A 6,565-nucleotide genomic window follows, 5' to 3' on the forward strand; every position below is an offset into this window, starting at 1 on the left:
ATAAAAACCTTCATTTAAAAACTGCATGTTGTGTTCACTTGTGTTATCTTTTACTAATATTTAAATTTGTTTGATGATCTGAAACATTAAAGTGTGACAAACATGCAAAAAAATAAGAAATCAGGAAGGGGGCCAACACTTTTTCACACCATTGTATATATAATGAATATTTTATATATATATATATATATTTTACACACTTCCTTACATACCATTTTGAAAAATAGCATGCCTTATAAAGTCCGCACTGTGCAGTATGCATTAGCTAGCATTCCATTTAAAACACAGCAAAGATCTAAACAAAAAAAAAAAATTATGAAAAACACCAAATTCACTGCATGCACTCTCCTCACTTCCTGTCATAACAGGCAAGTACTTGTGATGTGTGGTAATTGGATGGACACAAAGCATGTCTCAGCTGTCTGACTGAGCACAGTTTAAAATATTGAGCTGGAAGTGGTCTGTGCTGGAGGTCACGCTGGTCTGAAGCAGGCAGGGGCCCGAGCGGGCCGCGAGTTACAGGCCTGCGGGGGAGCAGACAGCTCCATCTTCTGAGGAGACACTGTGGGGGCAGCACCTGAACCACACACAGACCAGCCAGCCATCAGCAGCCCCTGCCAAAGCCATTAACCTGCTTCCAAAAACAGCCGCGGATCTGTGTGTGTGGCACTAAGAGGTTTGTGTTTACTTGAATGTGAGCGTCATTAATTACAGTTTAGCTTTATCGCAAACTCTTTTACTTGTAAAGTTGAAAAGTGCAGATTTAAATGAATTGGAGGAGAAGATGGGGAATAAGCAGATCAATTAGGCAGTAAGACGAGCTTTGAGGCAGACTACAGCTCCCCGTTGGCTGACAGTCGGGTGTATAACTTCGCCTACTAAGAAAAAGACAAGTGCAGAGACAGCCGCGGGGTCACTCAGGTCATGAAGGGCGAATGAGCTCAAGGAGAGTTTCCACTTGATGTATTCAGACTTCCTTCGTAAGTTTAGGAAGGAGATTTGAGTTGCTCCTGGTCTTGCCTTGACTAGATAAATCAGTTTCTTCACTTCTTCAAAAGTACGCTGGGAGAAGCACACATGGGGCTAAAGAGGCCTTCTTTTTTTTTTTTTTAAGAAATGTGTACTTTTACTTGACTTTCACTTGTGTTGTATTATCAATGATATCTTGATTTTGTCTCCTCACAAATGTGCTTCACTGACAACAACAGATTAACAATAGATGACTGTCCGCTTTAAATCTCCAGATTGAATATTAAAGGGATACTCCACCCCAAAATGAAAATGTTGTCATTAATCACTTACCCCCAGTGGTGTATACCCACTTCTTTATCAGTCGGCTTTGCGTATACCCACTTCTAAATCCCCTCTGATGTGCATTATTCATTAGTGTCCTGCATTAGCCAAAATCATGACAGTCCACCATGACTAGCTAATCAAATCACATGTAAATAAATGCCAATATTCCCTAAACATACCCAGTAAAGTCAGGATGCACCGGCTTACCTTTAAATTTGATTGATGATTGCGCCCGCGCCAGCCTCTCATCTCGACAAATCACGTGAATGCAAGTCGGTCTGGGGCATGAGTGCATGTCAGGGGAGGCACGAAGAGTGATAAAATAATATTTAATTATTGACTACTAATTTGAATACATTATAATGAAAACAATACCTTAAAAAGGAAAAGAAGCATGTTTTTGCGATCAGATGTTTTAAATCGGTAAACTCCTGTAAACTTTTCAGTCCAAGGATCCAGTATACGAATGCCTTCAAACAGTAACCTAAGTTCAAAACAGCTACAGAGAAAACCCGACCGTTTCATCAGAGATGGCCTAGAGTCACGTCCAGAATTATTCTTTTCAGCGTGTATTTGGCTTAAAAGCATGAGTGTTTTATAATGGATGTTGCTGAAGCCTGAAGGTGTTTTTTAGATTCTGGATGGATCCATATATTAGCCTGTACAGTCAGGTCAAGGAAGTAGGTTTAGTAATCTTTTGGCGTCTCCTTGTGGTCCTGTTTGATATAGCAGCTTGCCTAGTGCTTAATTGTATTAAAATGCTCTAAACTATTTTATTATAATTTTATTTTTTCGCACTATATAGTATAGCCTACACATAAATTGTAAAAGGTATGGGGGGAGTAGAGTAGGGCAGGGGGTTACTATTTGCCCGTCACTGTATGCCATGGGAGAAACAGTCAGTCAAACATAGGAGTAGAGCTGCACAATTCTGGATAAATTGATCAAGATTTTTTTTTTTTTTTTTTTGGTATCAAATAGAGATCATGATTCTCCTACGGATAACTAAACAAAATAGCTTGTCTACTAGAGGTTCTGACGAAATATTAATTGTTGTAATCTATGTAATTTTTTACATTTGAATTATTTATTGCAAAATCTGCACCTCTTTTGTGGCTAATACTAATTTCATAATGATCCTTACTCCAGTAAGTCAAGTAGCAGAAGTTACAAAAAGTGAAAATGTGCAAATACTATTGGCCCATTTTGGGGTGAACTAAATACACTCTTAAAAATAAAGGTGCTTCAAAAGGTTCTTCACAGCGATGCCATAGAACAGGGTTCCTCAAATCTTGCCCTGGAGGTCCAATGCGCTGCAGAGTTTAGCTCCAACCCTGATCAAACCCACCTACCTGTGATTTTCTAATGATCCTGAAGACATTGATTAGCATGCTCAGGTGTGTTTGATTAGGGTTAGAGCTAAACTCTGCAGGAAAGTGGATCTCGTGGGCCAGATTTGAGGATCCCTGCCATAGAAGAACCATTTTTGGTTCCACAAAGAACCATTCAGTCAAAGGTTCTTTAAAGAACCATCTCTTTCTTACCTTTTTGTAATCTGAAGAACCTTTTTTCACCACAAAGAACCTTTTGTGAAACAGAAGGGTTCTTCAGATGTTAAAGGTTCTTTATGGAACCATTTAGACAAAAAAGATTATTCTATGGTATCGTGAAGCACCTTTATTTTTAAGAGTGTATGCAAGACTAATCTTGACTCTTACATGTCGCTGTTTATAACACAGGCTGTTGCTGGGCCGCTTAAAAAAATTGGAACATAAATTAAGAGTATACCCACCTCTCCAGGCACCACTAAACCACTGCTTACCCCCATGTCGTTCCAAACCCGTAAAAGCTTTGTTTGTCTTCGGAACACAATTTAAGATATTTTGGATGAAAACCGGGAGGCTTGTGACTGTCCCATAGACTCTCCTCCTCTCCTTAATTTTGTTTTCTTCGTGTAAAAAAAGTATTCTCGTCGCTTCATAACGTTACGGTTGAACCACTGATGGCAGATGGACTATTCTGACAATGCTTTTCATACTTTTCTGGACCTTAACAGTGTATTTTACTTGGCAGTCTATGGGACAGTCACAAGCCTCCCAGTTTTCATCCAAAATATCTTAAATTGTGTTCCGAAGACGAACGAAGCTTTTACGGGTTTGGAACGACATGGGGGTAAGTGATTAATGACAAAATTCTAATTTTGGGGTGGAGTATCCCTTTAACATTGGTTTTACCGGATATCTCTTTTGTAACCTCAATAGACTATCTAGCAGAAAATTGAAAATGGAAATGTATGAGAAAAGCTCTTGAGGACAGTGTTAGTAATACAATAAAAATGCAAGGTTTAATAAACGGGCGTCCACACAGGACACGTTCTTGAATCAATAAAGCTAGGCTGAGTACAATAGAACTGCTTTGAAATACCTGAAATAAAAAACAGCAAGTCATGGTGCAACGGCTAGATATGTTAATGTGCATATAGACCAGTGATCCTCAAATCTGGCTCACGAGATCCTCTTTCCAGCAGAGTTTAGCTCCAACCTTATAATCAAACAAACCTACCTGTGATTTTCAAATGATCCTGAAGACATTGATCAGCAAACTCAGGTGTGTTTGATTAGGGTTAGAGCTAAACTCTGCAGGAAAGTGAATCTAGCGAGCCAGATTTGAGGATCACTGATATAGACCAATAATGTATTGCAAAGCATATATTGTGTAAAGCATGTTACGACTGTAACAGATCATTAATACACTCTTCAATTTTCACAGCATGAACCAGGGAGAATCACTCCATTTACTCTTGACGAGGGGAAAAAAAAGTCAATTTTTGACTATTGCTGGATGATATATCAAATCTGTATGCGATAATGCTCAAAAAGGTTGACCAAAATGGCTTTCCTCGTGCATAAAGTGGTTTTTGTAAAAGAAAAAAAACGCATACATGCATGTGGCTAATTGCTTTTTATTGCTGTACTGGAACATAGACAGAGATTATTAAATATAATTCTCCCTGATGTTCACCTAAATAAAAGCTATGGAAAAATGTGCATTGAATGTATGTGTACATTTTTTTAATTTGATTTTTACTGTATTTTACTAATTGCAACAACAATGGCGGTTTGGTCAAATAACAGGGAAAGTGACTATTTTGAGTAATTTCAGAGGAAATATGTATTTTATCAAAAATGCAGTATAAACAAGTAACAGTGAAATTTTATAAAAATATTCAAATGTTTTCTATTTTAATCATTTTTAAAATATAACCTACTGAATCTACTGAAGGCAAAATTGAATTTTCAGTAGCCATTACTCCAGTCTTCAGTGTCACATGATCCTTCAGAAATCATTCTAATATACTGATTCGGTGGACAACAAACATTTCTATTTACGGGTTAAAATAATTAATGCTTAAAATTTTTTGAGGAAACTACGATCATTCTTTTTGAATAGAAAAGAACAGAATAGAACAGCATTTATTTGAAATATAATCTTCAGTAAAATTAAAATGGTCTTTTCTTTTGATCAATTTAATGCATCCTTGCCGAAAAAAATATATAATTACTAGTAGGGATGCACAATATTATCGGACCGATATCGGAATCGCCCGATAATGGCTTTAAAATGGAAATATCGGCATCAGCCGATATGAAAAATTGTGCCAATATGTCTTGCCAATAAGAGGAATACATTAACTCACATGTGCTCATGGGTATGCTAGCGATTAGATCACATCATCAGTGTGGCTCATTCTTAAAGCAAAGTTTTGCCTGAATGGTGATTAGATTCACTGTTTTGGATCGCTGCATTTAAACTGAGAATGCACATACAGAATGACGTGTTCTTGTATGATAGAGTAAACAGTAACAGCACGTGCAGCGGCAGCAGCGGCAGCCTCCCCTGGGTCCTAATGCCTGCTAAGGAGTTTTAATTCCATAGGGGGCGCTGTTGGCCTACTTCTAATCAAATGAAAGTAAAGTACACAAATCACATTTAGACTGTTTCTGATTAAATAAAGCAGTAATTGATGTCATAAAATAATGTTTTGATTTAAAGGTCAGAAGCTATATGAATTAAAAAAAAATCACAAACATGACACTTGTAAATTAAATAATTTTATATATACTGATATATTCATTAATGTGTAATATGTTATATTTTTTAAACAAATTATGAGCTCTAAAAGATATTTAGAATTTTTACAACTCTTGCTTTAGGCCATCTACAAATGTTAACTTTTAAAATAAAATGTTAAGGTTACTACTGCATCTTTCTGGAAAAAAATGCAGCAATTCATATTGTTTATTTATAGTTATTTTCAAAGCATCAATGTACTGTCACTATAAAAGAACTACATTATTGTTGATTTAATTCTAACAAATAAGTTCTTGTTAAAAACTAACCAAAATTAAAAATAATTTGCTTATAATTTCCACAGAGGAGAGACTCAGTGTTGTTTCCAAACTAAAGGAAATATATTGATATCGGCCAAAATGAGTTGAAAAATATCGGCATATCGGATATCGGCAAAAATCCAATATCGTGCATCCCTAATCACTAGTCTGAAAAACAGATATATTTGATACATCATCCAGCCCTGGTTTGACATTTTACTTTTTTACTTTGTTATGAGATAGTTCCCTCAAACCAAACAGGAAAAGCAAACACGAACAGAGCCATAAACACAAACATTTGAACATTTGATCTTAGTCGGCTTGAGCACGAATCTCCTGAAGGAAATGGAAGAAGAACATATTTTCGAACGGTAGTAATAGCTTAGTGCTGCATTACCTTGTAAGGGAAGAACCTTCACGCCAAACTGCTCCAGTCGAGAGAGGACACTGATGAGATCCAATTCCTCTTGGACAAGAGAAGGACAATCCGTGATCAACAGCAGACATGACCTAACGGACACACAAAGAAGATTCAAAATACAATATTTAACAGACAGTTCACCCAAAACTGCTTCAACTTTTCCGAAAATAAAAAAAACTAATTTTTTTGTTCCATAGAAGAAAGAATCTCATATCGGTCTGGAACGACGAGGATGGGTACATGATGGCAGAATTTTCTTTTTTTGATTGAACTGTTCCTTTAACGCGAAAACAGAAAAAAGCAGCAGCCATTCCTTCAAATGAGTTTTGATTCTTCTTATTTCTTAATTACAGACTGAGACTCTGACATCACGTCACTTTCATACCGTTATCAGAGCCTTGCAGAGGCCTGCGTCTGCTCCACATCTGTGCTGCTATAAATGTGCTTCATAGGACAA

At 36.9% G+C, this 6,565-nt stretch overlaps 1 pseudogene; it reads right to left on the minus strand.

The window, feature by feature from the left end:
• LOC107555605 (neuroblastoma-amplified sequence-like) overlaps positions 1 to 6,565 on the minus strand; it is a 197,259-nt pseudogene that overhangs the window by 120,348 nt on the left and 70,346 nt on the right.

This window comes from Sinocyclocheilus grahami, unplaced genomic scaffold (assembly GCF_001515645.1).
Source record: "Sinocyclocheilus grahami isolate Dianchi unplaced genomic scaffold, SAMN03320097.WGS_v1.1 scaffold540.1, whole genome shotgun sequence".
In the NCBI taxonomy this organism is placed as follows: domain Eukaryota; kingdom Metazoa; phylum Chordata; class Actinopteri; order Cypriniformes; family Cyprinidae; genus Sinocyclocheilus; species Sinocyclocheilus grahami.